An 11930-nucleotide genomic window follows, 5' to 3' on the forward strand; every position below is an offset into this window, starting at 1 on the left:
TAGTACAAAAAAAGCATGCAGTGTGCTACAGCAGTGTGCTTTTTGTATTAGGGGCCTGATTCTGGTTCACTTGCAAAAGCAAACTCCTTCTTTAATGGACAAAACCATGTGCACTGCAGGTGGGGCAGATGTAACGTGCAGAGAGTTACATTTGGGTTACTTATTTTGTATCTGTGCAGGGTAAATATCGGCTGTTTTAGTTTTACACTGCACTATAGATATCAGTTTGTAGTATAACCCCCACCCAAATCTAACTCTCTCCGCACATGTTACATCTGCCCCACCTGCGGTGCACATAATTTTGTCCATTAATGAAGGAGTTTGCTTTTACGAGTGAACCAGAATCAGGCCCTAGATGCGATGCTCTAGCACAAAGTATGGGCTGCACATACATTTTGTGCTGTGCGATGTGATGTGCGCAGGGATAATACTGTCTGGGCACCTTTACACTTTTTTCTCCAGCTACACCTATTTTTTCAATAGCCAGACCTTTGTAATATGACTAAGTATTTATCACTAGGAATGATCTCCTGTATCTATCTGTGACAGCTCTGTAAATATTAGGTGTCCTTGAGTTTTTGTAAACTGCGCTTAAACAACTATTTACTGTCTATAGGTAGCAAAGGGGATGCATTCAGCATCCCTGCAGTCAGGATTCCAGCGTTCAGTATGCCGACACCTGCATTCAATCTGCCATCAAAACATCATCACCGGAATATTGAATGGGATAAACATACCGGAATACCGACAGCCGGCATCCCAATCAGTGAGTATGTAGCGTGCGGCTGGGGAAGGGGGGGGGGGGGATATAGCTGCAGAAAGGGGAAGGTTAGAGTTAGGCTGCGTGGTCCGGGAGTATACTTGCCTACTTTTGTGAATGCCTCTCTGGTAGAAGCCCAGAGAGGAGACACAAATGACAAGAGGTGAGGTGAGAGGAAGGCTGATGTCACCAAGCTTTGCCCCTGTTTCCCAAAAATGTTTCTAGCATTTGTCTCGGCGTGGAGGGGGGGCGGGAGGGGGACCTGGTTTTTGGGAGCCTCCCGGCAACTCCCAGGAGGGTAGGCAAGTATGTATTACTATTGTAAAGCGCAACGGAATCTGCTGCGCTATATAAGAAACTACAAATAAATAATAATAAATGTATTTAGGGCAGGGTTGTGAGTGCAGAAAGGGGTATAAGGATGTGTCTAGAAGTGCAAAGAGGGGTATACAGTAGGATGTACCTGTGACGCCAGATAACATGTTTCAATTTAAAAAGTTGATAGGGACAAGTTTATTTTCCAGATACAAGTCGACAGTGCAGGCATCTCCCTTCCATATCAGCTAAAGAGCCCCAGGCTAAAAGTTAATTTATTTGCCTGCTGTGCTCTATGGGCCCAATTCAAACCTGTTCACACAGGGTCGAATTTAACTGCCATGCGCACAGGTCTGTATCCACCCGCTGAACCACAAAATCCCTTCTTGGAATGATTTTGCAAGGCTTGCGAATGGATGTGTATGGGGACATATCCATAAGCACCTTGCCGGCTAGAGGGAACATCATTCAATTTTTACTTACCATTGACTGACTTTTCCTCTGGTCCTAGCAGGCTTAAGCACACCTGCGTTTTCCACTCTCAGCATTTCATTGGGTGCGCCCACCATTTTTGCAGGCACACCCATGGAACGTCCTGGATGCGCCCCCACATGCCCACCCTGTCACTAACCCTGAGATCAGCCCGCAAAAAAAAATATTTGCTGGAGCTGATCACAGCCAGGCATCAACATTGCGGACAATGCACATGTGCAATAGCCCAAAAATCGGCCAGCATCTGAATTCAGACCTGGCTGAACAGGCCTGAATCGGGCCCTATATGCCTTTAATGCCAGCATCTATATAAAGACATAGTATACTCACCACTACATAATGGGCTACTCTGCACAGCGTGACCAAATGGTAGTAAAATGTGTTCTCTGCCGATTCAACATAAATGTATTACAGGTGTACTGCGGGCACCTGGATATCCAGTCTCCTACACAAGTCCTGGCTGCACATCCTTCACTGCAGTCACACCCTGGGAGACAGCTGGATGACGCAGCAGTTCAGCATTGTCTCATTGTCCTGACGCACACAGTGGGGAAGCCCACAGGACACTGGAAAGCAAGATGAAGACTACTCAGAGAGCCTCTTCCTGAGCAGCCGCACTGGGTTCTGTGGCCCGTCCACTCACTGCCGGTAAGTGTCAGAGACAGCAGAGCGCACCTCTGACTGGAAATTCCTTGGTTGTCTAGGGTGCCGGACGGCTCCCCGACAGTCGGGATTCCGACAGTCATTATTCCGACGTCGGAATCCCGACTGCTCCCTCGTGGGGGTCCACGACCCCCATAGAGGGAGAATAAAATAGGTGGCGAGCGACGTCGGAGTAATGACTGTCGGAATCCCGACTGTCAGTGTGTTATACCACACCCGGTTGCCTAGTGGTAAATCTACTGCTGCTGCAGCCAGCAGCATTTAGGTAGTGATCCCTTTCCTGTTGGTCCTAGTCTTAGAATGTCCCAAGGCCAGGGTCTCTCAAACTTAGTCCTCAAGACCCGACACAGTTCATGTTTTTCAGGTCACCCGACAGGTTTTCATTCACTCATTACTTTTTTGACACATTTTAAAAGATCCACAGGTGGAGCTAATAATTTCACTTGAGATTCTGTGAGGAGACCTGCAAAACATGCACTCAGGGCCGGATTAATAATGGGCCTGATGGAGCTACAGCTCCAGGCCCACTCTCCAAATAGGCCCATTTTGTAGCTGAGGGCCAGGGCTTTCCAACGAGCCCAGCCCCGCGTCGCTAGCCCCCCGGGAACCGGAGATACCGCCAGGCAAACCTGGAACGTTTTCCCCATAGGATAACATGGGACCCGCTAATTCCAATCTCCACCCGGTTCCAGCGGCTGCCAGTTCCCCCTCCGACATCACAGAAGCTCGAGGTTGATCTCAGTTGAACTCAAATTGCAGGGCCTTCAATCTAGTACCTGGTCCATATGGGTTCATTGGTTCTAGAGATATTGCGGGTAAACCAATTTTTTTCATTTCCGAAATGTAATTTCATCGCTGTTCATGTTGTTTGAGGACAGATTTCTCTGGAACCAAACCGCCCAGTTTCACGGGACCAAAATCATTTGAAGCCTAGATGTAAATGGGTTAGTTGGTTCTGAAGATATAGCTGGTTGTTTAAAGGGGGGTGGGGCTGGTTTTCTCTCCCCCTCACAAAAGGAAATGGCTGCGCTCGTCACGCTTCGGGCACTAGATAAAATCAACTAGGCTGGTGTAAAAGGGGCCAGTCTGGGAATGTCCCTGCATAATCCTGGGACCATATTCTCGGGTAAATCCCTGCATTTTCTGGTGTGAAAGGGGTATTATTTCAAATAGCAGTGCTTTGAATACAGCCGGGCAGCCCCCTGCTCTCTGCCCGGCTGTCAATGGCTGTCATTTCTGCCCGGCGGCGGCTTTCCCCCAGTTACCACAAGCATGTATTCCCCCTTGGCAATGAGCATGTAATCCCACATGGCAATGAGCATGGAACCCCTGGCAATGAGCATGGAACCCCTGGCAATGAGCATGGAACCCCTGGCAATGAACATGGAACCCCTGGCAATGAACATGTAGGTAAGCAATTTTAATAGGCATTATGGTGTTTGGCATAATACGTAATGGAGATTATGGTGTGTGTCTTAACATGTAATGGTCATTATGGTGTAAATTTTTAATGCGCGCTAATGCCCCTATTTATGAAGCATATTGTGCATTATTGCTCAATCTGTTTGGTGTAGTGCAGGCATGTTGTTGTTGTGAAACCACAACTACAGCTGTTGTGAAACTACAAGTCCCATCATGCATTGCCTCAGTTTTGCTATTAGGTAATGCTAAAACTATGTCAAGGCATGCTGGGATGTGTAGTTTCACAACAGCTGGAGGGCCACTGTTTGGATATGCCTGGTCTAGTGTGTATTTTGGCTCAAAACAAGTGGCACAATGTGAGTTTTGCCTTAATCTGTGTGGCATAACGTGAATTGTGACTCAATCTTTGTGCCATAGTGTGAATTTTGGCTCACTCTGTGAATTTTGGCTCATTCCATGTGGCATAATGTAATAGAGGCAAGTACAGTATAAGGGGGTTACTATTGTGTTGCATGATTTGTATAAGGGGTATATGGTGTGGTAAACTTAGGTGACCACATAAAAGGTGCTGAAATGTTGTCTACCAAGTTTCAGCTTTCAGTATTTTTTTTATGACTGGAGTGCCGCCTCACCCCGCAAGTATCTTAGGACATTGATGTCCTGGGGGAGCACCTTTGAAGTTTACCCGCCAATATATCTCCCTGTATTTTTCCTATGCCAGCCCCCTGCCTTTTCCAGGCATATATAATTAGTTGAAAGTATTTACACAAATACAGACACACCCATGAGCAGACCACCCAACCAGAACACTGGTCACGCCACCCACATTATTAGGTGCTTGCCACAACCCCTATTATTGCACATAATAGGCCCTTGATCATTCAGCTCCAGGCCCATTTAGACCTTAATCTGGCTCTGCATGCACTGTGTGGGGAAGACCAAGTTTGAGAACCCGTGCCCTAGGCATTATCCTAGTTTGCCTATGCCTAGCACCGGCTGTGTTAATATTGTTTATTCTCTAACTTTGTTTACTTTTTTTTTTAATAACCCTAAATTTATTCAGCTTCAATCTCCCCTTCCAGGCAGCCAGTATTACACCTTTTTCTATGGTGTTATGAATATTAAAAATGTATTAACTTACAATAAATATTAAGACATATATGTGAAAAAGCATTATCATTGTCATTATTCTATTACTGTATTGGTGTAATATTTTATTTAGTTTTAATGTTTCTACCTATTTCACAATTGTGTACAATTTTATAAATTGTATTACCGTATAATAATATGATAATGCATTATATCAGGCATGTCCAACGTTGGCCCTCCAGATCTTGTGAAACTACACATCCCAGCATGCTTTGCCATAGTTTTAGCATTCTCTAATAGCAAAACTTTGGAAAAGCATGCTGGGATGTGTAGTTTCACAACATCTGGAGGGCCAACGTTGGACATGCCTGCATTAGGTTATTCTAACAGACAATGGCCTTTATTCAGATCTGATCGCCGTACAAATTTATTTGGAAAATGGGCAAAACCATGTGCACTGCAGGTGGGGCAGATGTAACATGTGCAGAAAGAGTTATACCCCTTTCACATTGCAGCTTTAACACGGTATATTGCTGTTTGTTTTTTTTGTTGTTTTTTAATAACAGTTTTTATTGAGCAATTGTGAGTAAACATTTTTCATTACAGTCCAGCTGTTGTGTTCATTTGTCAATAAGTCAGATTTCTCACATTGCTAATTTTATGTTTTTTTGGGTTACAATTCAAAATCAACTTCAAGTTACCAAGAAAATAAAAGTGCATGAAGATCAACATACGAGAATAATTGAAGCATTTATAATCTAGTCAAATATAACACAGTGTATGGCGTTCAAACATATCTTATACATTCACTCTTATATCTAGCTTTAATTACTAATTCCTATCCCCCCCCCCCACCCCCTTGCAGAAATTTCCAGTTTGTCTCATGTCAACGTCCTAAGCAGGTACCATGTACAGTAGTACCTTCAAATATCTTGAGAATCTGCGATTTCACAGTTGAATCTAATGAGTCAACGTATACTCCCCATTTTTTATGGAACCTTTTCACTCCATTCTCAATGTCAGGCAGCGTGGCCCATCTATCAAAATAAAGTAGTTTATTTAACTCTGACTTGACCGAGGTCAACATTGGTGCCGATGGAGATGTCCAAGAGCGCAGCACCACCTTCTTTGCCACCGTTACTATCATTGTTAGAAGCGGGCTTAGCGCTCTCTTCCTTCCCTCCCGGTTCCAATTGGAGAAGTTCGCCACCAACATAGCCAAGGGGTCTTTTAATATACGTAGATTACAAATCCCATTGATTAATCCCATGACCTTGTCCCAATACCTTCGTATTTTGCCGCAATCCCACATACTATGGAAGAAGGTGGAGTCGGCACTCCTGCATTTTAAACACAACCCCAACTCCCCTGGTACATAATGCTTGCATTGTGCCTGTGAAATATATGCCCTATGCAGGGTCTTCAGGTGTACCTCTTGTAGCATAGCCAATTGCAGGATTTTCATTGTTTTCTCTAGATTTTTAGTCAGAATTTCTGGTGAGGTAACTGAAGGCACCTCTGAATGCCACAATTTCGCTATTCCCTCCCATACAATATCTGGGGCCATTGGCAGCAAAGTGGGGTATAGGTATTTAAGTCTGAACGGGCCAGTGGAACCTAGGGCGAAAACAGCCTTCAAGGGGTCCTGAGCTCCCTCCACAACCATTGCCTGCGGCATTGTTTGTATAAAGTGCCTAATTTGTAGGTACATAAAAAATTCAGAGTATTTTGCCACTAGGTCTTGAAATGCTAACAAATGTCCCCCTGGGTCAAACATGTCTTTAATTGTCGAAATACCCTTTTTCTTCCATATCAAATAAGTAGAGTTTAAGGCTCCTGGCTGAAAGCTTGGATTGCCCCAAAATGTGGTGTAGCGTGAAACCGTGTGTCTACGTCCGAGTTTCTTATTAATATCTACCCATACCCTATAAGCAGGGCTATTTTTGTGCAGGCTCTAGCAGGAACTGTGGCCCTTATTCTAGTTCACTCTTTCTGACAAAATATTTCTTAGATGGACAAAACCATGTGCACTGCAGGTGAGGCAGGTGTAAAACCCCACCCAAATCTAATTATCTCTGCACAAGTAACACCTGCCTCACCTGCAGTGCTCATGGTTTTGTCCATCTAAGAAATATTTTGTCAGAAAGAGTGAACTAGAATAAGGGCCACAGTTCCTGCTAGAGCCTGCACAAAAATAGCCCTGCCTATAAGTATCTGCAAACAAAAAATTTTGCATAGCCTGGGGCGGCAGGGATTTTCTTGGTACATGTAATAAAGCTGCCGTGGACAGCGTAGGGAAGAATTCAGACTCCAATTCCTTGTGGGTGTATTGGTCCGACCCCTGCATCCAATCCATTATGTATCTCATAAATACCGACTGGGTAAAGGCTGTCAGGTGCGGCATCCCCAGTCCTCCCTCCATTTAAAAAAAAAATGAAGTTTATTTCTAGCTATCCAGGGTTTCTTTTCCACCCAAATGAATTTAAAGAAGGCTGCATTTACCCTCCTCACATCAGCCCTGGACAGTCGCACCGGTATCATCTGCATACAGTATGACAACTTCGGGAATATGATAGATTGTATTACCGCCGCCCTCCCCATCAGGGACAGCGGATGAGACCTCCATGCTTCCAATTGCTTGATTATCCCCCTAATAATGGGTTCAAAATGACTACTATATAAAATTGAAACAGCCTGCTAGGTATAGTCACACCCAAGTATTTGATCTGGCAAGTTGTAATTTTAAATTGCGTAAGAGATGGCATACTGCCAGTATTTGTGACATCTGTAGGCACTATAATGTCTTCTGATTTATGTAGGTTGACCTTATACCCCGCGAATGAGACGAATTCCCGCAGCAAGTCCAGAATAGCCTGAACGGATGTGGAGAGATCCGAGGCAAACAACAACATATCATCTGCAAACAGCCCGATCTTTAAGACCGTAGAGCCAACCGTTATACCCCTGAAGTGCGGATGTGTACATATGGCTATCGCCAGGGGCTCCAAGGCCAATGCAAAAAGTAAAGGCAAGATTGGGCACCCCTGCCTAGTTCCCTTTTGAATATCAAAATATGATGATATATAGCCATTGCAAGCTACTTGCATCCTTGACCTGCGATACAGTGTGCCCAGCAGCATAACAAACTCCCTGGGGAATCCGAACCTAGACAATGACTCGTATAGGTGGTCCCAGGTGACCAAGTCAAGAGCTTTTTCCGAGTCCATAGACATCACAACATGGTCCCCGGAACCACCCATCCGCTCCAGGTGTTGCACAGCCGCCAGCACCTTCCTCACATTAACCAATGAGTGTCGCCCATAGATAAATCCTGTTTGGTCAACAGAGACAACCGTTGGCATAATACATTTCAGTCTGTCCGATAGGATTTTGGTTAATAATTTATAGTCGCTATTGGGCGGTATGACCCCAGATCCTCCACATCTCGTCCCGGCTTCGGCAACACCTTAACTACTGCTGAGTTGAAATATAATGGCAAAGGAGAGCCCTTCATTACTGCGTTAAATGCCTCGGCTAGGGACCCACTCATTTTGTCCACCAGAATTTTGTAGAATTCTCACGAAAATCCATCTGGCCCGGGGCCTTCAGGGGTTTCAGCTTTTTAATGGTCTGAGAGACCTCCACTACTGAGATCGGTTCTATCAGACCCGTTCTAGCTGCCTCTGATATCTGTGGTATCTCAATTGAATCCCAGAATTTAGACTTTAGTCTTACATCGATTGGCTTCTGAGAATATAGTTTCTCATAAAACTGTATAAAAATATCTAATACTTCTGTCCCCTTAGTTTTCCTTTCTCCTTCCTGCATTTTGAAGGCTGTCACTAGCGCCAAGGGCCTCGTGCCCCTAATTAAGTTAGATAATAAGCGGCCATTTTTATTTCCATGTCTATGGAACTGGAATGACATGTTGGAGATATGTTTAGTGGCTTGGAACTCCATAATGGAGTCGAAGTGAGTCTTAACCTGTAAATATGCCTCCATATTGGACACATTAGGGGTTTGTCTGTATGCAGCACAGGAAGTTGTAAGGGCCTCCTGTGCTTCCAATATATTTTTAGAACGTTCTTTTTTGTATTTGCTAACAAAAGCCATCACCTCCCCCCTTAGTACTGCTTTGGCTGTTTGCCAATAAAGCAGGGGATCCCCTGTATGGTTTTGATTAGTATTGGAGTAGTCCCCCCACTTCGCCTCCAATGCATTCCTGAAGTTATTGGATGAGGACAGATACGATGGGAACCGCCACTGTTTATGTGTTCCAATATCGAGTCCCGTCTCCATCAAGCACCATATCATGGAGTGGTCAGATATGCACATCATCTCAATACCTGCATCAATCAACTTAGGAAAGAGGGTAGATGAGGGGAGCAAGTAGTCTATACGCGAAAGCATCCCATGGGCCGCTGACAGACAGGTATAATCTCTCTCCATCAGGTGTAACACCCTCCAATAATCCAAAAGCTGGGGCTGATTCATAATATATTTGATGTCTATGTCCTGTTTTGGGGGTTTACGTGTAGTAGCGGTGGACCTATCCATGGATGGCAGTGCCACCATATTAAAGTCTCCCCCTATCACCATTTGGGAATCAACATATGGATACAATTTATTTAGCAGCCTATGAAAGAATTTTTTAAAATAGACGTTTGGGGCGTATATATTACACAGAAGAAAGGATTCTTGAAGCACAGAGATCTCCGCAATCACAAATCGTCCCGCAGGGTCTACATATATCTTAGAGCACTTAGAGGTTAGGGCCGATCTAACCAGAATAGCTACCCCCCCTTGCCTTGGATGAATAGGATGCAGAGGCCGCCAATGTGTATCCCATCGCCACCAGTTTCTCATGTTCGCTGTCTGTAAGATGTGCCTCTTGCAGCATAGCTACATCTACTTTTTGTTGTTTGAGATACAGCAAAAAAAAAAATTGCGTTTAATGGGAGAATTGACTCCTCCCATGTTCCATGAACATATTTTCAACTGGGCCATTTCTGCCAAAACATTAGACAATAGAATTGAGCGTCACCGGAAAGCCTGCAAGTTCCCCTGAATCCCCTTCCCTCTATCCCCCCCTCCCCCCCCTACCCTGGGAGAAAACTCCCCTAACACCCCAACATAAACCTTAAACATCAGAAGGGGAAAGAGAAGCTTCACATATAGACATATAGAGCTCCCCCCACAACTCAGTGTTATCATATATTCCCGATGTAAATCTCCCTTGTGGGAGTTCACTACTGTCATCTAATCTCCCAAACTATGCAAACTGGCCGCCACCCCCAGTAATATAAGTATAGAATTTTAACAAAACATTGGACCATTGGTGTCCTATTTTTCAGCCATGGCAGCCTGTGTTTCTAGTAAATACAACTTTGCAATATTATCAAAACTTTTAGCAACAAGCCATAAAATAATCCCTGAGGTTTATCCCTCTATAGGGACGACAAATGCAGGTGAGATATATTTTTAACTATCAAAATCAGCATTCGAATAAAACTTATCTATTACACCATTGTCCAGGTTCCCCCAGTCTGCCTCAAACAGAGTTGGGACTCCCCGGGCACAGCCATGAGCAACGTCCCATAGCAAATATCCAATTTTGTATGTTCCATATCCTTAGTAAGCCTTTATCAGCGTTGCCACTGGTAAGCGTTAAATAGTCTGTATGACAAGAATTATAACATGTCCTTTTTGATGCTAGGACTTACAGTCCCGATCTGTTACCATGGGCAACTGCACAAACTAATAAAGCATGAGAACAAAAGTCATCCTCTCGGTGGAGCTGAGGCCAAGCTCAGGTATGCCCGTGCATCATCTGCAGTGGAGAAGTCCCTGAAAGTGTCACCCTCGAACACCCGCAGACGGGCGGGATATAACAGCGCAAACTTACGGCCCTCTGTAATCAGCTGAGAGCATATGCCAGTAAATTCCTTCCTTGCTCTTGTCACCGTCCGCAGAATAGTCCTGGAATAAGTGTAATTTATGGTCCTCCCTCTGTAGGGATTTCTGTTTGCGGGATGCTGTCCACAAGGCCTCCTTATGGAGGTAATTCAAGCACTTAAAGATGGTGACTCTAGGCCGCACATTTACACCCTCTTTCTCTGGCCCCAGTCTGTGTGCTCTTTCAACCACCATGTCTGAGCATTCAGTCTCTACACCTAAAATGGCCGGCAAAGTATTTCTGATAAAATGGTGCAGCTTGGGGCCCCTGGCCGTCTCCGGGAGCCCCACCAGTCTCAAATTACATCTTCTTGACCTATTTCCAAGGTCATTGACCTTGTTTGTTAGTATATGTACAGATTTCTGAAGTGCATCATTATGGGCTTTTAGGTCTTGCTCCTCGTGGAATACTGCTCCAATCTGTGTTTCATTATGGGTAACTCTCCTGGCAAGTTGGGACATGTGCTCTTTTAGTTCAGCACATGTGTGCTGTAAAGTCTCTGCATGTTCCCTGAACATGGGGGCCATTGTAGCCTTAATTGCCCGCACCATGTCCTCGTAGGCCCCAGTGTCCATATCCCCGGTCCTCCTCTCCTCCCTATGTGTAAAACATGCAGGGGTACCTGTATAAGAGTCCCATGGGGAGCCAGGCATCTGCTGGGGTCTCAAGGTGGTCACAGTGTCAGTGGGGTGTCCGCCAGAGTCCCCCTCTGTGCTGCATTGCTCCTGAGCACGCCGGGGGGAGATGGTGTCGCCGCCATCTTGGATCTGCGCTGAGACGCTGGCGTGTTAGTGCGGTGGCTTTTTCTGTACGGCATGGGATAGAAATATCTCTCCATGCACTGCGCCCGGGTCCCGGGTGTCTCTGCTAGCCACCTGGGTACTTTTGGTCCGCCAAACGGTGATCTAGGGGTGCCGTCCCACTCACCGCTACGGAGCTCAGCTTCCCGGCGGCTTCCTCACATATAGGCGGAACCTGGAAGTCTCTATTGCCGTTTTTTTACCGTTTTAATACAGGAACAGCTGCAGTGTGAAAGCTCCATTGTCAATTTATTTTATTTTGAAACGTGTTAAAAGCAAAATCCTACACGTTTCTGAGTCATTTTCCCTGCAGTCTGAACAGCTCAGAAATGGTATTTGCTACAAATGATAACCACACAAGGGTGATTGGTTATCTCCCTGCATGATCCCGCCCACAAGCAGGAAAAAGAACTGGGAAAATGACATTGTATGG

At 45.2% G+C, this 11930-nt stretch overlaps 1 long non-coding RNA gene across 1 annotated transcript in view; it reads left to right on the forward strand.

Annotated features, from left to right (window-relative positions):
* Positions 1-680: 680 nt before the first annotated feature.
* The window catches only part of LOC146063513 (uncharacterized), a 165311-nt gene continuing 154061 nt past the window's right edge, over positions 681-11930 (forward strand). Inside the window, exons 1-2 of the long non-coding RNA XR_014471589.1 lie at positions 681-766; positions 1982-2215. This is a non-coding gene — a long non-coding RNA (uncharacterized LOC146063513). The remainder of the gene's footprint in view (positions 767-1981; positions 2216-11930) is intronic.

Source organism: Crinia signifera, chromosome 3 (assembly GCF_055691185.1).
Source record: "Crinia signifera chromosome 3, ASM5569118v1, whole genome shotgun sequence".
Taxonomy (NCBI): Eukaryota; Metazoa; Chordata; class Amphibia; order Anura; family Myobatrachidae; genus Crinia; species Crinia signifera.